This window comes from Pseudophryne corroboree, chromosome 2 (assembly GCF_028390025.1).
Source record: "Pseudophryne corroboree isolate aPseCor3 chromosome 2, aPseCor3.hap2, whole genome shotgun sequence".
In the NCBI taxonomy this organism is placed as follows: Eukaryota; Metazoa; Chordata; class Amphibia; order Anura; family Myobatrachidae; genus Pseudophryne; species Pseudophryne corroboree.
Window position 1 is genome coordinate 552,629,305 of NC_086445.1, and position 27,518 is coordinate 552,656,822.

The 27,518-nt window shown below is 48.9% G+C and overlaps 1 protein-coding gene across 2 annotated transcripts in view; it reads right to left on the bottom strand.

The window, feature by feature from the left end:
- INPP5B (inositol polyphosphate-5-phosphatase B) overlaps positions 1-22,318 on the bottom strand; it is a 483,885-nt gene extending 461,567 nt beyond the window's left edge. For both annotated transcript variants that reach the window (XM_063954327.1, XM_063954328.1), the window contains exon 1: positions 22,115-22,318. The gene's annotated coding sequence lies outside the window, so the exon portion shown is untranslated. The remainder of the gene's footprint in view (positions 1-22,114) is intronic.
- Between the last annotated feature and the right edge of the window lie 5,200 nt (positions 22,319-27,518).

Here is a 27,518-nt window from a genome sequence, read left to right on the forward strand (position 1 = left end):
TGAGGCGATTTCTTCTGCTGTGCAGGAACATAAGGTAAAAAAGAAGACTTGCTCGCGGTGGCCGTAGACACCAGGTCAGTGAGGCCATCACCAAACAAGACCTTACCGTTAAACGGTAGAGACTCCATCGCCTTCTTAGAGTCAGCATCAGCATTCCATTGATGAATCCACAATGCTCTCCTTGCCGAGACTGCCATGGCATTGGCCCTTGATCCCAAAAGGCCAATATCCCTTACAGCTTCTTTTAAATATGCTGCAGCGTCCCTGATGTGACCCAAAGTCAAAAGCACGTTATCCCTGTCCAGGGTATCTATCTCAGATGACAAGTTATCTGCCCACTTTTCAATAGCGCTACTCACCGATGCCGAAGCAACGGCAGGCCTGAGTAGCGACCCTGTAGTGACATAAATGGATTTTAGGGTATTTTCCTGCTTGATCCGCAGGATTCTTTAGGGCTGCCGTGTCAGGGGACGGAAGCGCAACCTCTTTGGATAGACGCGATAAAGCTTTGTCTACCGTGGGGATTGACTCCCACCTTTCCCTGTCCCCAGAGGGGAACGGATATGCCACTGGAATTCTTTTGGGAACGTATCTTTTTGTCAGGATTTTCCTAAGCCTTTTCAAAAAGTGCGTTCAGTTCATGAGAGGGAGGAAACGTTACCTCAGGTTTCTTTCCTTTAAACATACAGACCCTAGTATCAGGAACAGCAGGGTCCTCAGTGATATGTAATACGTCTTTTATCGCCACAATCATGTACTGAATACTCTTAGCCAGTTTTGGATGTAGTCTGGCATCACTATACTCGACACTGGAATCAGAGTCCGTGTCGGTATCTGTATCTGCTATCTGGGTAAATGTACGTTTCTGTGACCCCGAAGGGGTCTGGGCCTGTGACAAAGCATCTTCCATGGATTTCCTCCATGTCTGGTTCTTAGACTAAGATTTATCAAATCTCTTAGTCAACTTAGTCACATTTGCGTTTAAAACACTCAACATATTCACCCAATCATCCGTCCGCAGTGTCGACACGGTCACTCTCACAGTATTTTCTGTCCCCACTCCAGCCTCCTCCTGGGAAGAGCATTCAGCCTCAGACATGTCGACACACACGTACAGACACCCACAACCACACTGGGGCTATAGGAGACAGACCCACAATAAAGCCTGCAAGAGAGACACATAGAGAGTTCTGCCAGCTCACACCCAGCGCCAATCCCGGTACTGGAGCAAGTAACAAGACTGCCCAAACCTGTTGGCGCTTATAATATATATAATTTAGCACCAAATTACTTGTGCCCCCCCGTTTTGCACCCTGTTACTTGTACAGCAGTGTGGAGGTCAGGGCCAGCGTCTCTGCAGCTCCTGTGAAGCGAAAATGGCACTGGTCAGAGTTGTGTGGGCTATGCCCCGCCCACTACATGGCGCGCTTCAGTCCCGCTTAAAATTATCTTTATACTGGCGGGGGTCCCTTCACTAGTGCCTAGACACTGTTATGTCTTATGCCAGTGGCGTTTTTGGTGTACATGCTGCCCAGGGCGCCCCTCCTGCGCCCTGCAGTGCCGAGTTATGTGTGGGAGCATGGCGGGCAGTGTGCCCGCTGCGCGGTACCTCAAACGCCGTCTTCTGCAGTCACTGAAGTCTTCTGATCTTCTCATACTCACCCGGCTTCTGTCTTCTGGCTTTGTGAGGGGGGGTGACGGCACGAGTCCGGGAACAAGCAGCTAGGCGTACCAAGTGATCGAACCCTCTGGAGCTAATGGTGTCCAGTAGCCTAAGAAGCACAGCCCTTGAACTCAGAAGAAGTAGGTCTGCTTCTCTCCCCTCACTCCCACGATGCAGGGAGCCTGTTGCCAGCAGATCTCCCTAAAAGTAATAAACCTAATAAAAGTATTTTTCTGAGAAACTCTGGAGAGCTCCTCAGTGTGCATCCAGTCTCACTGGGCACAGAATCTAACTGGAGTCTGGAGGAGGGGCATAGAGGGAGGAGCCAGTTCACACCCATTCAAAGTCTTATAGTGTGCCCATGTCTCCTGCGGATCCCGTCTATACCCCATGGTTCTTGAAGCATCCCCAGCATCCTCTAGGACGTATGAGAAATATACGTTATGGTAAGAACTTACCGTTGATAACGTGATTTCTCTTATGTCCACAGGTATCGACAGGATAACATTGGGATATGGTTGAGCGACAGCGGAAATGGCACCAACACGGTCACAAGCTTTCTGGCCTCCCAGGATGCATCGGGTCCTTCACCATATAGTCCCGCCCACTGACTCAGTCAAATCAGTTCTTTCCACAGCGATTTAGGCAGGAGCATCAGGTAGAGACCTGTTTAGGTGATAAGAACACACATGCACACCCTTCCATACAAGAAGGAAGAGGTTTTAGTGATTGTCAAGATCCTCAAATCAGGTGCAAATCAGGGTGGGATCCCTGTGGATACCTGTGGACATAAGAGAAATCACGTTATCAACGGTAAGTTCTTACCATAACGTATATTTCTCTGGATAAGTCCACAGGATAACACTGGGATTTCCAAAGCCAGTTTTAGTGGTGGCGACGCTCCAGATTACACAGGAGGACCTTTCGCCCGAAGTCTGCGTCATGAGAGGCAAAAGTATCCAAGGCATAATGTCTAATGAATGTGTTTATGGAAGACCATGTGGCTGCCTTACATCTCTGTTCTGCTGAAGCACCATGTTGTGCTGCCCAAGAAGGACCTACCTTACGTCTAGAGTGTGCAGAGACATTAGCCGGAGTAGGGAGATCTGCATGAGAATAAGCTTCTGATATTACCATTCGGAGCCATCTCGCCAGCGTCTGTTTACTAGCAGGCCATCCTCTTCTATGAAATCCGTAGAGGATGAAGAGAGAATCTGTTTTCCTGATGGCACTAGTACGATCTATGTAGATTCTTAAAGCTCGGACTAAGTCCAGCGACGCTTCTCCCGCAGAAAGTCCCGATACCTGAAAAGCTGGGACTACAATCTCTTCATTCAGGTGAAACTTTGACACCACCTTTGGAAGATAACCAGATCTCGTTCTGAGAACAGCTCTGTCTGGAAAAAAACTTAGGAAAGGAGACTTCCACGATAACGCTCCCAAATCTGACACTCTTCTGGCTGACGCCATTGCCAGTAGAAAAAGTACTTTAACCGTTAACCATTTAAGATCTGCTCTCTTAAGTGGTTCAAACAGAGGACCCTGGAGAAATTTAAGAACTAAATTCAAATCCCAGGGAGCTGCAGGAGGAACAACAGAGATATTGGAGGAAACAGATACGCCAGATGAAATCTCCATTCTACTGACAGTGCGTCTACAAGGACCGCTCCTGGGTCCCTTGTTCTTGATCCGTACCTTGGAACTTTGTTGTTTAGACGAGACGCCACGAGGTCTATCTGTGGTAGACCCCATCTGTTCACCAGTGTCTGAAACACTTCTGGGTGTAATGCCCATTCGGTTTCCTGAATGGTGTGTCAACTGAGAAAATCCGCTTCCCAGTTCAGTACACCCGGGACAAATACCGCTGACAATGCTGGAAGAAGGAGTTCTGCCCATCTTAGAATGGGAGCTACTTCCTCCATCAGTCTCTTGCTGTGAGTTCCTCCTTGATGATTGAGGTACGCTACTCCCGTCGCATTGTCTGAGCGAATCTGGACCGGTCTTCCTTGGAGACTGTCCCTTGCCTGAACTAGAGCCATGTAAATGGCCCTTATTTCCAACAGATTTATTGGCAGGCGACTTTCCCTTGCGGTCCATTTTTCCTGGAACCACAGGCTTCCGAGTACCGCCCCCCAGCCTTGCAGGCTGGCATCTGTTGTCAGGACTTGCCACTCTTTTATCCAAAAGGGTCTCCCCTTGTTTAAATGGTCTGTCTGTAGCCACCACGCTAGAGACCTTTTTACGTTTACTGGAAACTTTATCATCTGCTTTTTTATATCGTCTGATGATTTCCGTTCCATTTGGTCAGAATAAGGTGCTGCAATGGTCTGGAGTGGAATTGCGCATATTCAACCATGTCGAAGGTTGATACCATCAGACCCAACAGTCGCATTGCTGCATGGACTGACATTGTCTGGGCGTGCAACGCTTCCTGAGCCATGACCTGCACCTTGACTATCTTTTTCTCTGGTAAGAGAACTTTCTGTAGGTCTGAATCCAATATGGCCCCCAAATGAACCATCCGCTGTGACGGATTCAGAGACGACTTTTCCCAATTTATGAGCCACCCGTGTCTCTGTAAACAAACTATTGTCTGTTGAAGATGGCTCAAAAGTAAATCTTGCGAATGTGCTAGGATAAATAGGTCGTCGAGGTATGGGAATATTCTTATCCCCTGTTTGCGCAGACAAGCTGCCATAACCACCATGATCTTGGTAAACACCCTGGGTGCTGTTGCTAGCCCGAAGGGCAAAGCCTGGAACTGAAAATGTTCCTGGAGGATGGCAAACCTGAGGTAACACTGATGCGACAGTGCTATAGGCACATGTAGGTAAGCATCCCGTACATCCAGAGATACCATGTAATCTCCCTGTTCCATAGCCAACATTATGGAGCATAACGTCTCCATGTGAAACTTCGGGATCCAAATGTATTTGTTCAACATTTTCAGATTGAGAATTGGTCGATATGACCCATTTGGCTTCTGGATTAGAAATAGATTGGAGTAAAACCCCTGTCCCCTTTGTGACGGAGGTACTGGGACAATCACACCTGACTGCAGTAATTTTTGGACTGCTTCTTGCAGGGCATTGGCCTTCGACTCTATACGAGACGGGCTGGTGCAAAAAAATCTTTGAGGAGGCTGCCTCCTGAATGGGAACCCATACCCCTGAGATACTACCTTCTGCACCCAAGCATCTGTCGTCGACTGTTGCCATATGTGTGCAAAATGAAGGAGTCGGCCCCCAACCCTGGAATCCTCCAGGCGGAGGCCCGTCTCTTCAGGCGGACGGTTTCTGTTCAGGCTTGGAAGCTGGCTTTTTGCTAGCCCACTGCTTCCTATCCCTGGTCTTAAACTGGGGTTGCTTAGGCTCCTCTTTAGCTTTCGCTTTGCTTTGCCAACGAAAAGAGCTAAATTTTAAACCCTTGGACTTAGGGTTATAGGTAGCCGGAAATCTGACCTTTTTCGATTCAGCCTCTGATTCTAGGATATCCGATAAAGGTTTTCAAAATAATATATTACAAACGAAAGGCAATGCTTCCAATTCTTTCTTGGATTCCGCATCTGCCTTCCAGGTACGTAGCCAGACTGCTCTGCGAGCGACTACTGTCAAGGCTGAAGCTTTAGAAGCAACTGTACCTACATCAATTGCTGCTTCTTCCAAGTATTGGGCAGATTGTCTAAGACGGCAAAAACGATCCTCTTGCTCCCTAGTAGGAGAAGGGATGTCATTCTCTAGTTCCTCTATCCATTCGCCCATTGCCTTTGCTACCCAGACCGAAGCCATAGCCGGTCTTACCACTGCTCCTACTAGAGAAAATATATTTTTCAAAAGGCTATCTACCCTTCTGTCTGTGACATTTAGTGAGGTAGATGACAGTGGTAATGCAGATTTATGCACAAGTCGCAGAACATGTGCATCTACTTTTGGAGGAACTTCTCTTTTCGAACAATCCACAGCTGGAAATGGATAATAAGAATCCCATCTTTTAGGAATCTAATACTTTTTACTGGGCGCCGCCCAAGACTCATCCATCATTTCCGTCAGCTCATCTGATGCTGGGAATTCAGCTTTCACTGATTTTGTTCGTTTAAATACAGGTGCTTTAGCTTTTAACACTGTCTTGGCTGGCTCTTCCAACGAGAGAACAGCCTTTACGGCATTAATAAGTTCAGCTACATCTTCTGAACTAAAACTCTGCGACTGATCATCATACGGAGTATTTGAATCTACTGTATCATCATCTATTGTATCATCTTGTGTAGTCTGCCACATAGACGTATCTGTCTTAGTCTTACCTGTCCCTTGGTTGCTTGTAGAGGCTACTGGAACCAAGCCATAGGAAGGGAGCTGCATGTATGGGTTTATAGTCTAACCTAACCCTTGAGGTGGTGCTACCGGAGTTAACCTGTCCGCTATTGAAGATAGAGTCTTTGCGAACATATTCCATGGTGGCTCTGTTGGTGGTTGAACCAACTCCTGTTTTTTACTTCGCTGAAAAGCAAAACAGTTCGCACACAAACCCTCATAAGTGACCAATTGGTTCATATCAATTACCCCTGACTTACAAGATAAGCATGTTAGGGCTGTAGGAGTGCTTGATAAATTCTCCTCATCACTTTTGCCGCTCACAGACATGGTAATAATCTGTTATTGACTACACAATTTTGTGACTGAAAAACACCCTATATGTCAGTATATAGAGGTGAGATCAATCTGACCTCAGTGCACCTGATTTGAGGGTCAGAACAGGACTGACATTACACAGCAAAGTCAGCACACATACTAGCAGTCAGTCACATGTTAAAGCATTAGACATTGTCATATGAGAATACAACCTCCATAACTTATACGTAAGTAGAAAAATTGTACTTCTGTTCTTAACTGGTTCTTTTTCCAACATAACATGCAGAAAACACAGCAATATACAGGTCTCATATGCAATAGGTACTAAAAATTAACAATTCATACTAAGAAGTAGAGAGAATTTTTAGTACTGTATACCCTGCCTCCGTACAGCGGAATACAGGGAGACTCACCACACTTCCATATCCAAGCAAATACGCTCATAAGACGCTGAGTGGATTCAGACGCTACTGATGTACACTACCGCTCTTGATAACTGATAACGGACATGGTCGCTCACTGACGGACTCGGATGCTCAGCGACTTCCACGTGTATGCAGACGCTAAGGCCTGCGCTCGGTCTAGGCGGGATCTCTAGTGTACACAACCGCAGCGTCTAAGCTGCGACCGAGTACCCTCGTGGTAGCGTCTGAGCCGGAAGTGAGGTCATTCAGTTCATGAAACGAGAGACGCGCGGAAACTGGCCATGAACTTGGAGGAGGGGCGGCCAGGAGAGCGCCTGAATCCCCCTGTTGACTTAAACTCTAAGGATCGCGGCCTCTACCTAGTCCTGGCGCCTATGATCCCTGGAGCGTAGCGCTGTCGCACTCGAGATGTTCGGCGCATCAACACACTGTTTGCAGTCTCCACCAAATCAGTGTAGCTGTGTCCTGACCCCTCTAGGAAGAGGAAATCCATAGACTTACCGTCCCCCCATGCTCCGGCCACAGCCTGGTTATGTCTGCTGGACCAGCTAGAACATTCGACACAGACGCCCGTCGAGACAGCACTAATACCCAAAGGTAAGCGTTGTTGCGACCCGGTGGGGAGTTGCTGGAGCGACTCTTTCTAATATGCGTTTAAGACGCTGTTAAGAGAAGTCGCTCAAAAAAATATAGTAAGTCTATAAAAATAAAATAATTAAAGCTTGAGGCTGCCATACTCAGCAGCCCTGTGACCATGCGGCTTCCTGCCGCACCAAGCAAAAAACTGATTTGACTGAGTCAGTGGGCGGGACTATATGGTGAAGGCCCCGATGCATCCTGGGAGGCCAGAAAGCTCATGACCGTGTTGGTGCCATTTCCGCTGACGCTCAACCATATCCCAATGTTATCCTGTGGATAATCCTGTGGACCCAGCCAGAGAAATTATGTGCTCCCCTCCCCTCTATAACACCCTGGTACTTGTATCAGCGATGTGTGAGGAGAAGCAGCGTGCAGGATCAGCGCTCCGGCGTCTCTGAGGAGAAAATGGCGCGAATTGAGTGTTACAAGCAATTCTGAGGAGAAGCCCCGCCCCCTGTAATGGTGCGGTTCAGCCACAGTAACATTATATTTATACTGGCAGGGGTATGTACACCAGCGGCTCCGTTGTGTGTACTTTAATGCCAGTGAGAGCAAGGATTTATCATGTCCCTCAGAGCGCGCCCCCCCGCGCTCTGCACCCTATGCTGAGACACATGTTGCTGCGCAGCGTCCCGCGCTGCGCTGGTACCTTTATGCTGCCATGATGACCGGAGGGCCCCTCTCTGCAGGTCTCCGGTAAATACTCACCATCCTTCTGACTTCTGGCTCTGTTAGGGGGTGGCGGCAGTGCTGTGGGAGTGAGCATCAGCCAAGCAAAGGCTGTGTTCAGTACCCTTCAGGAGCTAATGGTGTCCGGTCAGCAGAAGCAGAGCCATTAAACTAACTGAGAAGTTGGTTCCTACTTCCCCCTCACAAAGCAGGGAGGCTGTTGCCAGCAGCTTCCCTGTAAAATAAAAAACCTAACAAAGTATTTTCCAGCAGAACTCTGTAGAGCTCCACTGGTGTGCATCCAGTCTCCTGGGCATATTTTCTAAACTGAGGTCTGGAGGAGGGGCATAGAGGGAGGAGCCAGTTCACACTGTTAAAAAGTCTAAAAGTGCCGAAGGCTCCTGCGGAACCGTCTATACCCCATGGTACTAATATGGACCCCAGCATCCTCTCGGACGTAAGAGAAAAATGTTTCTAATTACCTCAATAAGAAAAATTAATTTTCAGTGCTGCCCCTAATACAGCTGATAGCACTTGAATCGACATCCTTCAAGTGTCAGTTCATTTAGCTAATCAACGCTATAACTTGCATTCCAATTTTTAAGTCAAAAGCTAGATGAAAGGGGATCCAGTCACATGGTGGACAGTTGTCATGTTGCCATTTATAATGTCGATAAGGCACCATGAAGACATCCTCAGATTGTTGACATGTTCACGTTTAGTGATAGGCACCACTGGGAGGGTTGTGGTGCGCTGGAAGTCTTGCAAGCGTGACCGTCAGGATACCGACGCCGGAATCCTGACAGCCGGAGAAATACCGCCAGACGGAATCATGGCCTCCGCAGGGTATTCCAACTCGGTTGGCGGCGTGGAATATAACCTAAGGCGAGCCACCGGGCCTGAAGTGTGGCGAGCGCAACGAGCCCGCAAGGGGACTCTATGTCTCGCTGCCAGGATTCCACTGTCGGTATTCTGACAGCTAGTGTTGACTCTCCTGAAAGACAACACTGGAGACACTGCTGCCACCGGGAACAGGCAAGTGATCGCTGGGCAACCAGCGATGTTAGGTTGTCATTATACCATGTTGACATGTCATCAGTGGCGGCTCCGGAGGTGGGGCTGTCCAAAGTTCAAATAGGGGAGCCACCCCAACTGTCATCCCGCACTGACTCAATGGCAGTTGCTGTGACCCCCCTAGTTAAACTTTTGACTACGCTACAGCCCCACCTCTGGAGCCGCCACTGCATGTCATCCATATAGACAAGATAAATTCTCATGTCAAGATGACAGCTGTTGACCGAACATACCACACCTGGTGAAAGTTGGGTTTGGAATATAATCCATGAATAAGAGCAAACCGTTTGAAAATCATATTTTATAACTACAATTTAACAAATTGGTGTCAACAAAAATAGGATTTTGATAACCTACTGGTAAATCCTTTTCTCCTAGTCCGTAGAGGATGCTGGGGACGACATCAAGACCATGGGGTATAGACGGGATCCGCAGGAGACATGGGCACTCTAAAAACTTTTCATTGGGTGTGAACTGGCTCCTCCCTCTATGCCTCTCCTCCAGACCTCAGTTGTAGGAACTGTGCCCAGGGAGACTGACATTTCGAGGAAAGGAATTACTTAACTAGTGGTGAAATATCTACCAACTCACACCCTCAACCATGCCGCACACATGGCATTCAACATAACACACACCAACAGGCGGGATGCGGTCAACATCCCGCTGGACGGGATCCCGGCGGTCGAAATACCGACGCCGGAATCCCGATCGCCACAATCCCGACATATTCTCCCTCCGTGGGTGTCCACGACACCCATAGAGGGAAAATATAATAGTGTGCCGAGCGTAGCGAGGCACCGTGCCCGCAGCGTGGCGAGCGAAGCGAGCCCGCAAGGGGCTGCATTCCGCTCGCCACCCCTGTCGGGATTGTGTGGTCTGGATTCCGGCGTCAGTATTTCGACCGCCGGGATCCCGTCCAGCGGGATTACGTACTGATCCCCAACAGGCATGAACTAATTGCAGCAACATGCTGAAACCAAGATAACACAACTTGTGTAACTGTAATAACTAAACTGCAGGTAAAAGTACGCACTGGGACGGGCGCCCAGAATCCTCTACGGACTAGGAGAAAGGGATTTACCGGTAGGTTATCAAAATCCTATTTTCTCATACGTCCTAGAGGATGCTGGGGACGACATCAAGACCATGGGGTCTATACCAAAGCTCCACTACGGGCGGGAGAGTGCGGATGACCCTGCAGCACTGATTGACCAAACTTTAGGTCCTCATCGGCCAAGGTGTCAAGCTTGTAGAAGTTAGCAAATGTGTTTGACCCTGACCAAGTAGCTGCTCGGCAAAGTTGTAATGCCGAGACCCCCCGGGCAGCCGCCCAGGATGAGCCCACCTTCTAGTGGAGTGGGCCTTCACCGACATCGGTAACGGCAATCCAGCCGTAGTATGAGCTTGCTGAATCGTATTTCTAATCCAACGTGCAATAATCTGCTTGGAAGCAGGACAGCCAATCTTGTTGTGATCATACAGGACAAACAGAGCCTCTGTTTTCCGTAAATGAGCTGTTCTAGCAACATAGATTTTCAAAGCTCTAACCACATCTAGAGACTTTGAATCAGTGAATGTGTCAGTAACTACTGGCACCACAATAGGTTGGTTTATGTGAAAAGCAGAAACCACCTTAGGAAGAAAATGTTGTCGCGTTCGCAACTCTGCCCTATCTTCATGGAAAATCAGGTAAGGGCTCTTGTGAGACAAGGCCTCCAATGACACCCGCCTTGCAGATGCCAATGCCAAAAGCATCACCACTTTTCAAGTGAGAAACTTCAACTCTATCTTTTGTAGAGGCTCAAACCAATCCGATTGAAGGAACTGCAATACCACGTTAAGGTCCCATGGTGCCACTGGAGGCACGAATGGAAGCTGGATGTGCAGAACCCCTTTCACGAAGGTCTGAACCTCTGGAAGAGAGGCCAATTGTTTTTGGAAGAACACTGACAAGGCCGAAATCTGGACTTTGATTGATCCCAATCGTAGGCACGCCTCCACACCATCCTGCAAAAAAATGGAGAAAACGTCCTAAGTGAAACTCTTCCGAAGGAGCCTTCTTGGATTCACACCAAGACACATATTTTCTCCAAATACGGTGGTAATGTTTTGACGTTACTCCCTTTCTGGCCTGAATAAGGGTGTGGATGACCTCCTTAGGAATACCCTTCCTGGCTAGGATACGGCGCTCAACAGCCGTGCCGTCAAACGTAGCCGCGGTAAGTCTTGGTACACACACGGCCCCTGCTGCAGCAGGTCCTCCCGAGGAGGAATAGGCAGAGGATCTCCTATGAGTAACTGCTGAGGATCTGGGTACCAAGCCCTTCTTGGCCAGTCTGGGGCAATGAAGATTGCTCGAACCCTTGTCTTTCTTATGATCCTGAGTACTTTTGGGATCAGCGGAAGTGGAGGGAAAACATACACTAACGGAAACACCCACTGGTTCACCAGTGCATCCACTTCTACTGCTTGAGGGTCTCTCGACCTGGAACAGTATCTCTGAAGCTTCTTATTGAGACGAGACGCCATCATGTCCATTTGAGGAAATCCCCAAAGACTTGTCACCTCTGCGAAGACTTCTTGGTGGAGGCCCCACTCTCCTGGATGGAGATCGTGTCTGCTGAGGAAGTCTGCTTCCCAGTTGTTTACTCCCGGAATGAATATTGCCGACAGAGCTTGTAGATGTTTTTCTGCTCAGCGGAGGACTTTTGTCGCCTCTGCCATTGCCGCTCTGCTTTTCGTTCCGCCCTGCCTGTTTATGTATGCGACTGCTATTACATTGTCCGCCTGGATCTGCATGGGACAGTCTTGAAGAAGATGTACCGCTTGTTGAAGGCCGTTGTAAATGGCTCTTAGCTCCAGAACGTTTATGTGAAGGCAGGCTTCCTGTTGTGACTAACGTCCCTGGAAATTTTCTCCCTGACAGACTGCTCCCCAGCCTCGGAGACTTGCATCCGTGGTTACTAAGACCCAGTCCTGAATCCCGAACCTGCGTCCCTCTAGCAGGTGAAAGCTGTGCAACCACCACAGGAGCGAAATCCTGGTTTTTGACGACAGGATTATCTTTCTGTGCATGTGTAGGTGTGACCCCGACCATTTGTCCAACAGGTCCCACTGGAATACTCTGGCATGGAACCTGCCAAACTGTATGGCCTCGTAGGCCGCCACCATCTTCCCCAACAACCGAATGCACTGATGGATCGACACACTTGATGGTTTCAATTTTCTGTTTTACCATTTTCTGGATTTCCAGAGCCTTTTCCAGCGGAAGAAATACTCTCTGAACTTCTGTGTCCAGAATCATCCCGAGGAAAGACAACCTTGTCGTCGGTTCCAACTGTGACTTTGGGTAATTTATGATCCACCCGTGTTGTTGGAGTATTGACAGGGAGAGGGATATGTTTTGTAATAACTGCGCCCTGGATCTCGCCTTTATCAGGAGGTCATCCAGATAAGGGATTATATTGACTCCTTTCTGATGAAGGAGGACCATCATCTCCGCCATCACCTTGGTGAATACCCTCGGCGCCGTGGAGAGACCGAAAGGTAACGTCTGGAATTGGTAATGGCAATCCTGAATCGCGAATCTCAGATAAGCCTGGTGAGGAGGATAAATGGGAATATGCAGGTATGCATCTTTTATGTCCACCGACACCAAGTAGTCCCCCTCCTCCAGACTGGCAATCATCGCTCGAAGTGATTCCATCTTGAACTTGAACCTTTTCAGGAAAAATTTCAGATCTTTTAGATTTAAGATCGGTCTGACCGAGCCGTCCGGCTTCGGAACAACAAAGAGCCTTGAATAAAAACCCTGCCCTTGTTGTGACAACGGTACCAGGACTATGACCTGGTCTTGACATAATTTTTGGATTGCCGCTGTTATTTCTTCTCTCTCTGGCGAAGAAGCAGGCAAGGCTGATTTGAAAAATCGACATGGGGGAATGTCTTGAAACTCTAGTTTGTATCCCTGGGATACTATATGCAACACCCAGGGTTCCAGGCCAGATAGAATCTAATCCTGGCTGAAGAGTGTGAGACATGCCCCCACCCAAGCGGTCTCCTGCAAGGGAGTTCCAGCGTCATGCTGGGGATTTGGCAGAATTAGGGGTAGACTTTTGCTCTTGGGAACCTGGAGCCGGTGTGGGCTTCTTTCCCCTTCCCCTACATGCAAAGAAGGTGGAACCTCTCATCTTTTTGTATTTATTGGGCCGAAAGGACTGCATTTGCGGGTGATAGGTCTTTTTTGCCGGTGCAGGCGCAGAGGGCAAAAAATAAGATTTTACTCACCGGTAAATCTATTTCTCGTAGTCCGTAGTGGATGCTGGGAACTCTGTAAGGACCATGGGGAATAGACGGGCTCCGCAGGAGACGGGGCACTCTAAAAGAAAGATTAGGTACTATCTGGTGTGCACTGGCTCCTCCCTATATGCCCCTCCTCCAGACCTCAGTTAGGATACTGTGCCCGGAAGAGCTGACACAATAAGGAAGGATTTTGAATCCCGGGTAAGACTCATACCAGCCACACCGTATAACTCGTGATACTATACCCAGTTAACAGTATGAAATATAACAGAGCCTCTCAACAGATGGCTCAACAATAACCCTTTAGTTAGGCAATAACTATATACAAGTATTGCAGACAATCCGCACTTGGGATGGGCGCCCAGCATCCACTACGGACTACGAGAAATAGATTTACCGGTGAGTAAAATCTTATTTTCTCTGACGTCCTAGTGGATGCTGGGAACTCCGTAAGGACCATGGGGATTATACCAAAGCTCCCAAACGGGCGGGAGAGTGAGGATGACTCTGCAGCACCGAATGAGAGAACTCAAGGTCCTCCTCAGCCAGGGTATCAAATTTATAGAATTTTGCAAACGTGTTTGCCCCTGACCAAGTTGCAGCTTGGCAAAGTTGTAAAGCCGAGACCCCTCGGGCAGCCGCCCAAGAAGAGCCCACTTTCCTCGTGGAATGGGCTTTTACTGATTTAGGATGCGGCAATCCAGCCGCAGAATGCGCCAGCTGAATTGTGCTACAAATCCAGCGAGCAATAGTCTGCTTAGAAGCAGGAGCACCTATTTTGTTGGGTGCATACAGGATAAAAAGCGAGTCAGTTTTCCTGACTCCAGCCGTCCTGGAAACATAAATTTTCAAGGCCCTGACTACGTCCAGTAACTTGGAATCTTCCAAGTCCCTAGTAGCCGCAGGCACTACAATAGGTTGGTTCAAGTGAAAAGCTGATACCACCTTTGGGAGAAACTGGGGACGAGTCCTCAATTCTGCACTATCCATATGGAAAATCAGATAAGGGCTTTTACCTGACAAAGCCGCCAATTCTGACACACGCCTGGCCGAAGCCAAGGCCAATAACATGACCACTTTCCACGTGAGATATTTCAGATCCACAGTTTTAAGTGGCTCAAACCAATGTGATTTCAGGAAACTCAACACCACGTTGAGATCCCAAGGTGCCACAGGAGGCACAAAAGGGGGCTGAATATGTAGCACTCCCTTTACAAATGTCTGAACTTCAGGCAGTGAAGCCAGTTCTTTCTGGAAGAAAATCGACAGAGCCGAAATCTGGACCTTAATGGAACCCAATTTTAGGCCCATAGTCACTCCCGACTGTAGGAAGTGCAGAAAATGACCCAGCTGAAATACCTCTGTAGGGGTCTTCCTGGCCTCACACCACGCAACATATTTTCGCCAAATACGGTGATAATGGTTTGCGGTTACTTCTTTCCTGGCTTTTATCAGCGTAGGAATGACTTCCTCCAGAATGCCCTTTTCCTTTAGGATCCGGAATTCAACCGCCATGCCGTCAAACGCAGCCGCGGTAAGTCTTGGAACAGACAGGGCCCCTGCTGTAGCAGATCCTGTCTGAGCGGTAGAGGCCATGGGTCCTCTGATATCATCTCTTGAAGTTCTGGGTACCAAGCTCTTCTTGGCCAATCCGGAACCACGAGTATCGTTCTTACTCCTCGCCTTCTTATTATTCTCAGTACCTTTGGTATGAGAGGCAGAGGAGGGAACACATAAACCGCCTGGTACACCCACGGTGTCACCAGAGCGTCCATAGCTATCGCCTGAGGGTCCCTTGACCTGGCGCAATATCTCTTTAGTTTTTTGTTGAGGCGGGACGCCATCATGTCCACCTGTGGCCTTTCCCAACGGTGTACAATCATTTGGAAGACTTCTGGATGAAGTCCCCATTCTCCCGGGTGTAGGTCGTGTCTGCTGAGGAAGTCTGCTTGACAGTTGTCCACTCCCGGAATGAACACTGCTGACAGTGCTATGACGTGATTTTCCGCCCATCGGAGAATCCTTGTGGCTTCTGCCATCGCCATCCTGCTTCTTGTGCCACCCTGTCGGTTTACATGGGCGACTGCCGTGATGTTGTCTGATTGGATCAGTACCGGCTGGTTTTGAAGCAGGGGCCTTGCCTGACTTAGGGCATTGTAAATGGCCCTCAGTTCCAGAATATTTATGTGTAGGGACGACTCCTGACTTGACCAAAGTCCTTGGAAATTTCTTCCCTGTGTGACTGCCCCCCAGCCTCGAAGGCTGGCATCCGTGGTCACCAGGACCCAGTCCTGTATGCCGAATCTGCGGACCTCTAGAAGATGAGCACTCTGCAGCCACCACAGCAGAGACACCCTGGTCCTTGGGGACAGGGTTATCAGTCGATGCATCTGAAGATGCGATCCCGACCACTTGTCCAAGAGGTCCCACTGGAAGGTCCTTGCATGGAACCTGCCGAATGGAATTGCTTCGTATGAAGCCACCATTTTTCCCAGGACTCGTGTGCAGTGATGCACCGATACCTGTTTTGGTTTCAGGAGGTCTCTGACTAGGAGATGACAGCTCCTCGGCTTTCTCCTGCGGGAGAAACACTTTTTTCTGTTCTGTGTCCAGAACCATCCCCAGGAACAGTAGGCGTGTGGAAGGAACCAGCTGTGACTTTGGAATGTTTAGAATCCAGCCGTGCTGTTGTAGCACTTCCCGAGATAGTGCTACTCCGACCAACAACTGCTCCTTGGACCTCGCCTTTATAAGGAGATCGTCCAAGTACGGGATAATTAAAACTCCCTTTTTTCGAAGGAGTATCATAATTTCTGCCATTACCTTGGTAAACACCCTCAGTGCCGTGGACAGTCCAAACGGCAGTGTCTGGAATTGGTAATGGCAATCCTGTACCACAAATCTGAGGTACTCCTGGTGAGGAAGGTAAATGGGGACATGCAGGTAAGCATCCTTGATGTCCAGGGATACCATGTAATCCCCCTCGTCCAGGCTTGCAATAACCGCCCTGAGCGATTCCATCTTGAACTTGAATCTTTTTATGTATGTGTTCAAGGATTTCAAATTTAAAATGGGTCTCACCGAACCGTCCGGTTTCGGTACCACAAACAGTGTGGAATAGTAACCCCGTCCTTGTTGAAGTAGGGGCACCTTGACTATCACCTGCTGGGAATACAGCTTGTGAATTGCCTCTAGCACAGCCTCCCTGCCCGAGGGAGTTGTCGGCAAGGCAGATTTGAGGAAACGGCGGGGGGAAGACGCCTCGAATTCCAGCTTGTACCCCTGAGATACTACTTGAAGGATCCAGGGATCCACCTGTGAACGAACCCACTGATCGCTGAAGTTTTTGAGGCGGCCCCCCACCGTACCTGGCTCCGCCTGTGGAGCCCCACCGTCATGCGGCGGACTTGGAAGAAGCGGGGGAGGACTTTTGCTCCTGGGAACTGGCTGTATGCTGCAGCTTTTTCCCTCTACCTCTGCCTCTAGACAGAAAGGACCCGCCTTTTCCCCGCCTGTTTTTCTGGGGTCGAAAGGACTGTACCTGATAATACGGCGCTTTCTTAGGCTGTGAGGGGACATGGGGCAAAAATGCTGACTTCCCAGCTGTTGCTGTGGAAACTAGGTCTGAGAGACCATCCCCGAATAACTCCTCACCCTTATAAGGCAAAACTTCCATGTGCCTTTTTGAATCTGCATCCCCTGTCCACTGCCGAGTCCATAAGCCTATCCTAGCAGAAATGGACAATGCACTTATTCTAGATGCCAGCCGGCAGATCTCCCTCTGTGCATCTCTCATGTATAAGACTGAGTCTTTTATATGCTCTACGGTTAGCAATATAGTGTCCCTGTCTAGGGTGTCAATATTTTCCGACAGGGAATCTGACCATGCAGCAGCAGCACTGCACATCCATGCTGAAGCAATAGCTGGTCTCAGTATAACACCTGTGTGTGTATATATAGACTTCAGTATAGCCTCCTGCTTTCTATCAGCAGGTTCCTTTAGGGCGGCCGTATCCGGAGACGGTAGTGCCACCTTTTTCGACAAACGTGTGAGCGCTTTATCCACCCTAGGGGGAGTTTCCCAACGTGACCTATCCTCTGGCGAGAAAGGGAACGCCATTAGTAACTTTTTAGAAATTACCAATTTTTTATCGGGGAAAGCCCACGCTTCTTCACACACTTCATTTAATTCTTCAGATGGGGGAAAAACTATGGGTAGTTTTTTCTCCCCAAACATAATACCCTTTTTTGAGGTACCTGGGTTTATATCAGAAAGGTGTAACACCTCTTTCATTGCCTCAATCATGCAACGAATGGCCCTAGTGGACATTAAATTAGACTCTTCGTCGTCGACACTGGTATCAGTATCCGTGTCGACATCTGTGTCTGCCATCTGAGGTAGTGGGCGCTTTAGAGCCCCTGATGGCCTTTGAGTCGTCTGGGCAGGCACAAGCTGAGAAGCCGGCTTTCCCGCATTTGGCATGTCGTCAAATTTTTTATGTAAGGAGTCGACACTTGCACGTAATTCCTTCCATAAGTCCATCCACTCAGGTGTCTGCCCCGCACGGGGTGACATCACATTTATAGGCATCTGCTCTGCCTCCACATAAGCCTCCTCCTCAAACATGTCGACACAGTCGTACCGACACACCGCACACACACAGGGAATGCTCTTAACAGGAGACAGGACCCCACAAAAGCCCTTTGGGGAGACAGAGAGAGAGTATGCCAGCACACACCAGAGCGCTATATAATGCAGGGACTAACTGAATTATGTCCCCTTATAGCTGCTGTAAGTTATACTGCGCCTAAATGTAGTGCCCCCCCCTCTCTTTTTTACCCTTTCTGTAGTGCAGACTGCAGGGGAGAGCCAGGGAGCTTCCTTCCAGCGGAACTGTGAGGGAGAAATGGCGCCAGTGTGCTGAGGGAGATAGCTCCGCCCCTTTTTCGGCTGACTTTTCTCCCGCTTTTTTATGGATTCTGGCAGGGGTAATTATCACATATATAGCCTCTGGGGCTATATATTGTGATTATTTTGCCAGCCAAGGTGTTTTTATTGCTGCTCAGGGCGCCCCCCCCCCCCCAGCGCCCTGCACCCTCAGTGACCGGAGTGTGAAGTGTGTATGAGGAGCAATGGCGCACAGCTGCAGTGCTGTGCGCTACCTTGGTGAAGACTGAAGTCTTCTGCCGCCGATTTTCCGGACCAACTTCATGCTTCTGGCTCTGTAAGGGGGACGGCGGCGCGGCTCCGGGAACGAACACCAAGGACGGGTCCTGCGGTCGATCCCTCTGGAGCTAATGGTGTCCAGTAGCCTAAGAAGCCCAAGCTAGCTGCAAGCAGGTAGGTTCGCTTCTTCTCCCCTTAGTCCCTCGTTGCAGTGAGCCTGTTGCCAGCAGGTCTCACTGTAAAATAAAAAACCTAAATTATACTTTCTTTCTAGGAGCTCAGGAGAGCCCCTAGTGTGCATCCAGCTCGGCCGGGCACAGAAATCTAACTGAGGTCTGGAGGAGGGGCATAGAGGGAGGAGCCAGTGCACACCAGATAGTACCTAATCTTTCTTTTAGAGTGCCCAGTCTCCTGCGGAGCCCGTCTATTCCCCATGGTCCTTACGGAGTTCCCAGCATCCACTAGGACGTCAGAGAAATGTTGACTTACCTGCAGTAGCCGCCAAGACTAACGCATCCAGGCCATCGCCAAATAAGGCCTCACCTTTATATGGGAGAGCCTTCATGTTTCTTTTGGAATCTGCATCCGCGTTCCACTGGCGAATCCATAAGGCCCGCCTAGCTGATACTGCCATGGTAGCGGCTTGTGAACTCAAGAGTCCAATATCCTTAATTGCTTCCAGCATATAGGCGGCAGCGTCCTTGATATTCCCTAACTTAAGGAGTATCTCATCTTTATCAATAGTGTCAATTTCTGATGACACGCTTTCTGACCATTTTTCAATAGCGCGACTCACCCATGCGCAGGCAATAGTGGGCCTGAGCAGTGTACCATTGGTAACATAAATGGATTTCAATGTCGTTTCCATTTTGCGGTCTGCCGGCTCTTTAAGAGAAGCCGTGCCAGGAGCAGGGAGAATTACCTTCTTTGTCAACCTGGAAAGTGCACTGTCTAACACAGGGGGTGACTCCCATTTTTTCCTATCTTCAACCGGGAAAGGATAAGCTATGTGAATCCTTTTGGGAATACAACATTTTTTATCAGGATTCACCCACATCCCTTCAAACAGAGCATTTAGTTCGTGTGAAGGAGGGAACGTGACTTTGGATTTCTTTTCCTTACATAAATAAGCTTTCTCCTGAGGTACAGGAGTGCTTTCTGTAACCTCCAACACGTCCCTTATAGCACAATCATATATTGTATACCTTTTGCCAATTTATGATCTCTCTCTCTGGATTCACTATCGTCGACACAAGAATCAGAATCCGTGCCGGTATCAGTGTTTACAACATTTGCAAATGGTCTCTTATGTGACCCAGAGGGGCCGCCCACATAAGGAATAACAGCATCCTGAAAAATCACATCTTCCACAGATTATCTCCAGCATGCAGCCTTAGATTCAGACTTATCCAATCTACGGTTAATCAGATGCCTACTGTCACGTAGCTCTTTCACCCATGCAGGCTCTTGGTGTGCCGGTAGCGCCACCACATTACAACTCTGTGTCCCTAAAATGGCTTCCTCCGGGGAGGAACTCCCTGCCTCAGACATGCCTCACACTTGTACAGCACTCACAGACACACTGGGACTTATTTGGGGACTGACCCACAGTAAAATCTGTCAGAGGGACACAGTATAGGAGCAGCCAGCTCACAACCCCAGCACCTGTATTTAATGTCTGTGAACACAGAATGCCCACTGACATGCAGCGCTCTTTACACAGTAAAACACATTTGTAAAGCACCCAAATCGCTTTGTACCCCCCTTATTTACACCCTGAATACTTGTAGTCAGAAGTGGAGGAGGACCAGCTATATCTCTGCAGCCTGAGGAGAGAGAGAGAAAATGGTGCTGAGCAGTGTGCTGGCTGCCTGAGGAAGAAGCTCCGCCCTTATTACCTCAGAGATTGTTTGTAATATTTATACTGGCGGGGGTAGGGCTGTGCTTGGGCATCATATGCCCCCTATTAGCCAGTTTATAGAGGTATTTTGCTGCCCAGGGCGCCCCCCCCCACCCACCCTGCAGTGCCTGTGTATGTGGGCAGCAATGGCGCGCTGCGCTGCCGCCAGCCGCGTCGTACCTCAGCTGTCACTTACTTGATTGAAGTTCAATCTTCTCATACTCACCTGTCTTCTGACTTCTGGCTCTGTGAGGGGGGTGACGGCGTGCTGTGGGAGTGAGCATCTAGACACGGCTAGCGTTCAGTTCCCTTCAGGCGCTAATGGTGTCCTGTCAGCCAGAAGCAGAGCCATGAAACTCTGAGGAAGTTGGTTCTGCTTCTGCCCCCTCAGTCCCACGAAGCAGGGAGTCTGATGCCAGCAGATCTCCCTGAAAATAAAAAACCTAACATAAGTCTTTTCAGGGAAACTCAGTAGAGCTCCTCAGAGTGCATCCAGTCGACCTGGGCACATTTCTAAAACTGAGGTCTGGAGGAGGGGAATAGAGGGAGGAGCCAGTTCACACCCAAGGAAAAGTCTTTAGAGTGCCCATGTCTCTTGCGGATCCCGTCTATAGCCCATGGTCTTGATGTCGTCCCCAGCATCCTCTAGGATGTATGAGAAATGTCCATTAATAGCTACAGAAGTCTGTACACTGGCATGTCAAACACAATAACTGGTGTGTATGGGTGCGGTATGCATGACCGCCGGACGGGATGATGTCGGTCAAAATACCGACGCCGGCATCCTGCGGAATGAAATCCCGGCAGGGGTAATTTAACTACTCTAGCCCCTGTACCCTACCCCTCCCTTCCCACAGCCTAACCCTAACCTCCCCTCTTAGTGCCTAACCCTAACCCTCCCCCTACCTCCCAGTGGTGCCTAAACCTAATCCCCCCTGTCCTGTTGCCTAACCCTAAACCCCACCCCTTCATGCCTAAATCTAACCTCCCCTGTCCGCAACCTAACCTCCCACCCCCTGAAGCCTAACCCTAATCCCCCTGGTGTCGGCCAAATGTAACACCCCCTTCCTCCGGCAGTAGTCAGAGCTCTGTGGCTATACTTACAATGGTCGGGAGTTTGGGCATCTGTATTTTGACCCTGTTGAAGTTCTGTTGTCGGGATTTTGACAGGTGTCGGTATTCCGGCGTCGGTATTTCAGCAGCTGGGATCCCGACAGCCGGGATGTTAACCGCATCCCTTTTTTACCGCCAACCTCAAAAAAGCTCCATTTATAGATATAAAATTACTGTATGGAATAATACAGTATATATTGATATATACTACACATTTTTTCATAGTAAATATAAAACAACCGGTCACGCTGATATATTTAAACACACACTGAAATAAGTACTTATTTGTATTTATTTTAGTTTCCTTTTGCTGCTACATTTACCTTCCCTCCACCACCTGTTACCTTTGCATACCTAGAACTTAAAGCCAAACCAAGTGTAACTGGGGATACTGACATGAGCCGCTATGGTGGATTTAATTTGTACTTTATTACTTACTTGGCACATCTGTTAGACTACTAGTCATGCACATGCAAAACTAATATTCCTATCACCCCCATCTACAGCATAGAGATATGATTATTAGACATTTACCGGTGATCTCGTCTGCAACGCTGGCAGAGGGACGCCAGGGAAAGCTGTTTTCTCCGTTATACAGAGAGGAGGAGCCTGGGAGGGGAACAGAGGATAGTGGTCTGAGGGATCCCTGTCTGGCTGCTGCAATCAGGATGACGATAGCTACGTCAGCATTTCCTTTCCCCTCCTGTCACCAGCGCCCCGCCGCAACATGTTGACATTCTCCCCTTCACCGCTAGAGAGCTGCAGCGCTGGCATAACCATACAGATGTACTGCGCACGCACCGCCATAGGCAAACATCTTTCCGTGCCAGGTTCCAAATTAGAAGAAACAATTAAGTTTAACATTTGCTTCTAAAAGTCCAGTGTTGATTTCAGTTTTATGCTTGAAGCTTCCGCAGTACAGGAAAATATCATGTGGAAAACTGAGCACCCTTGACACATCTGCATACTTTCCAACTTTGTCCTCATTGGAAGAGGGACCCTCTCTTCCAATGAGGACAAAGTTGGGAAGTATGCAGATGTGTCAAGGGCAGGGCCGGTGCAAGGTTTCCCAGCACCCTAGGCAAATCTTCAGCAAATCCCCCCTCCTCAAAGAAAAGCAAATGAAAAATAAATTATATTGTGTATATATATATATATATTAGTGATGAGCGGGTTCGGTTCCTCGGAAACCGAACCCCCCCGAACTTCACCCATTTTACACGGGTCCGAGGCATACTCGGATTCTCCCGTATGGTTCGTTAAAACCCGAGCGCGCCCGAACGTCATCATCCCGCTGTCGGATTCTCGCGAGATTCGGATTCTATATAAGCAGCCGCGCGTCGCCGTCATTTTCACTCGTGCATTGGAAATGTTAGGGAGAGGACGTGGCTGGCGTCCTCTCCGTTTATTAATCTTGATGCATCTTGATATTTGTGCTTATTCCTTAATTGTGGGGACTGGGGAGCAGCTGTATATTAATATAGGAGGAGTACAGTGCAGAGTTTTGCTGATCAGTGACCACCAGTTTTATCCGTTCTCTGCCTGAAAAAAACGCTCCATATCTGTGCTCAGTGTGCTGCATATATCTGTGCTCACACTGCTTTATTGTGGGGACTGGGGAGCAGCTGTATTATATAGGAGGAGTACAGTGCAGAGTTTTGCTGACAGTGACCACCAGTATACGTTGTCTGCCTGAAAAACACTCCATATCTGTGCTCAGTGTGCTGCATATATCTGTGCTCACACTGCTTAATTGTGGGGACTGGGGAGCAGCTGTATATAGGAGGAGTACAGTGCAGAGTTTTGCTGACCAGTGACCACCAGTATACGTTGTCTGCCTGAAAAACACTCCATATCTGTGCTCAGTGTGCTGCATATATCTGTGCTTACACTGCTTTATTGAGGGGACTGGGGACCACCAGTATAATATTATATAGGAGGAGTACAGTGCAGAGTTTTGCTGACCAGTGACCACCAGTATATGTTGTCTGCCTGAAAAACACTCCATATCTGTGCTGCATTGTAGACAGTATATAGTAGGAGTACAGTGCATAATTTTGCTGACCACCAGTATACATACTTGCCTACCTGACCCTCTCCATGAGGGAGAAAATGCTCTGTTCCTGGACTTTCCTGGTAATGTATGATTGCCATCACCTGTGGTGAGCTAGTTAATTGATAAGAAAGGTGTTTCACCACAGGTGATGGCAATCATACATTACCAGGAAAGTCCAGGAACAGAGCATTTTCTCCCTCATGGAGAGGGTCAGGTAGGCAAGAATGCCAGTATATAATATATAGGAGTACGGTACAGAAGGCCACTGCTGTACCTACCTCTGTGTCGTCAAGTATACTATCCATCCATACCTGTGGTGCATTTCAGTTTTGCACAGTTTGCTGACCACCAGTATATATAAACCTCATATAGTCTGAGGATTGTCCGTAACATAAACCATAACATCTTAACACTTAACTATAATAAATAAAGACACGGAGACTTGAATTTGGCAGAAATTGTTAGCTATTTATTTAAGTGAACTATTAACTGTGAATAATTAAACTAAAGTATGGTGGCCAGAAAGAACGGCTAAACAACCCTATCCCATAGATAACTATCTTATAAAACAGAACTTACGTAAACCTTCCAACACACAAATAGGTATCCGCTCAACCTCCATCCTGACTACCCACCCGTGAAGGTGATGAGGCTGCCACCCGTGAAGGCGGTCCAGCAGATGTAAAACCAGTCAGCGAAGGAGAGCGCACCTAAAATCAACAACCAAATGACCTCCAATTCCCTCTTAAAATCCAACAAATGTTAACTTGCCGTTCTTTCCCGCCACAACCCAAACCATGACAACCCACAGCACGAAAATAGCCAACGCAACAACAAAATCAAACACCACCAGTAGGGAGGAAGGGTGGGACGACAAAAGCAGAAGAGGCTGACCCAGCCCCTTTCTAGGCTTAAGAACCCATTCCACCTACCCCCAACATTCATTCCTACTGGCTAACAATAATACTCCCATAATGCCTTACCGTCCTGCCCCCAGACTAGCTGAGGTTTAACCCACTCCTCTCCTATTCTGTCAATTCGTTCTCCTAAACCTCATATAGTCTGAGGATTGTCCGTAACATAAACCATAACATCTTAACACTTAACTATAATAAATAAAGACACGGAGACTTGAATTTGGCAGAAATTGTTAGCTATTTATTTAAGTGAACTATTAACTGTGAATAATTAAACTAAAGTATGGTGGCCAGAAAGAACGGCTAAACAACCCTATCCCATAGATAACTATCTTATAAAACAGAACTTACGTAAACCTTCCAACACACAAATAGGTATCCGCTCAACCTCCACCCTGACTACCCACCCGTGAAGGTGATGAGGCTGCCACCCGTGAAGGCGGTCCAGCAGATGTAAAACCAGTCAGCGAAGGAGAGCGCACCTAAAATCAACAACCAAATGATCTCCAATTCACTCTTTAATCCAACAAATGTTAACTTGCAGTTCTTTCCCGCCAACAGCGAAGTTCTGTTCTACAGAACTACGCACCGCCACCATACCCCTAAACTACCAAACCAACCACCGAAAACAGATCCTCCAAAAATATAGATAGTCCCTGTCCTGTCAAGTGCACACCATCCGGTCTAAACAAGTAGAAGTGCCGAAACTTGATCCGCTGATGCCAAACCACAGCACCGCCATGGGCCACCACAAACTTAGCCACGGCGGCATTCACCTTCCGGCGAGCCACATCGATCGCTCGACCATCCACCACTCCACGCCAACACAACCGCGGCACCATACAAGACCAGATAAGCCTACAGCCTGGCCAAGCGTCAGAAATCACTTGCAGATCCTGAATAATGGCCAATCGAAGATTCACTGCCTTCCTCCTACCTAGGTCGTTCCCTCCTAAGTGAATCACCAACAGTTTGGGGATGCCAAACCGCCGAACCTGCTCCATAAGCTTTGCTTTCATGTCATGCCAAAGCATACCACGCACACCTATCCACCGCACATCATCCGAGCCCACAAAGCAAGGAGCCCCTTCTGTAGCCAAAAATTTGGCTGCCCAATAAACATAGGAATGGCCAATCACCCACACATCACACACATCCACCCGCCAACCTAAAGGGGGAAAAAACAGATAAACAAATGTGAATATGTGAGGTAAAACCAAACCCAGCCCAGAACAGGAACCAACTATCAGAACGAGGATCTGCCAAAAAGAAAAAATTTGAATAGAGGACTATAACTTTCCTCTTGAACAAGCTTCAGGCCAATCGAAGCAACAGAAAGACACAAAAGGAAAAAACAAAATAACAAAAAGGGGGGGGGAGGTTAGAGCTGGGGGGGGGGGGGGGGGGGTTGTGGGGAACACAGAATAACTCGGCTGGAGGTGAAACGTAAAAACCTGCTGAGGAACTTGTAATTAGATGCCAATTAGCCGAATTGAATAAATTAAGCCAAATCAGTTCGTCAGTTCAGGCAAAAAATCGCGAAGCACTCCAGACCCCCACTGCCAGCAGTGGCGAGTAGCTAGCCATCCGAGTAGGGAGGACAGGGGAGACAAACAATACAGTACGAACACACTGAACTGAAACACACAATGCAGTAACACAAACAACATGTTAGTAGAACAAACTCGCCTACGCAACAACGGGCCGAATGTAACGCCTATAAGCCGCCGACTTCCAGCGGCCCAAAGCCTTAATTTCGTCCACGGCGCGCCCTGCAGATGCTGCGGAAGTGGCGGCCCCTATTCTAAAGGAATGGGAACCAAAGTCCCTAGGCGAGAGGCCCAAACTGGACAGGCAGCGCCGCATCATCCATGTAAACTGGTACTTCGTCAATGGCGACCCGTCGTAATGCAGGAGCCAAGACCCCTCAGACGAGGGCCTGACCTCCGCATACCGACCAGCCAATGCCACCGGACAACAGTCCCCACCACCCGATGGTGTCAAAGTGAGCCAATGCCCTCTACCCATCTGATCAGTTTTTGAGCGGCGCAGCCTGCACAGCACGGACCCCCCACCTACAATAACATCCGCGCGCCGCATAAAGGCCTCGGTTTTCTTAGAAGCCGCAACCAGCTCAGAAACCCTGAATGCACCATGGAACGCCATGGAAAAGGCCAGCTGAAACAGGAGCGTTTCAAAACGGGAGTCCGCCACCCCCGCTACCGCCCCTAAGAGGGAAGAAAGCAGGGACGCATCAATAGGGCGTCGGACATCGGGAGGCACCGGAGCCGAACGCGCCCAACCTCTAATCGCCCTTGCCAGCAGGAAACCCTTCGTAAAATCCGGCAAACCCTTCAATTTAGAATAAAAGGATATCCCGGCGAGGTACAGAGACACCACGGCCCTCGATCTCCCCGTTACGAAGAGTTGCCAAACGAAGTCTAGCAACAAGCTCTGACCCCTCTTACCTCTAGGCCCTTTGTCACGGGAAAAGTCTTCCCACTCCTTCCAGGCCCGACGGTATCCAGCGAGAGTGGACGGAGCCAAAGACAGCTCTGCTAGTCCTTCCAATCCGCCATGATGACCTGCCAAACATAAGAAGGGCAGGGCAAACCTACCGAATCAGCCTCCGGGGCCAACAAACGGAACCTATCCCACTGCCCCCTGGACAAAGCGTCGGCGATCCCATTATCTACCCCAGGGACATGTTGCGCCCGAAACAGAATATTGCAGCGCAAACAGGTTAGCACGAGCCGTCACAGCACTCGGAGGACACGCAGGGCCTTAGCCCTTTGGTTGTTAACCGCGTGCACGACCCCCAAGTTATCGCAACGGAAGAGAATACTGCGATCGCACAGTCGCTCCCCCCAAACTTCTAAGGCCACCATGATGGGAAAGAGCTCCAGCAACAACAGGTCGCCGGTCAGCCCATCCCTCGCCCAAGACTCGGGCCAAGAGGCCGCGC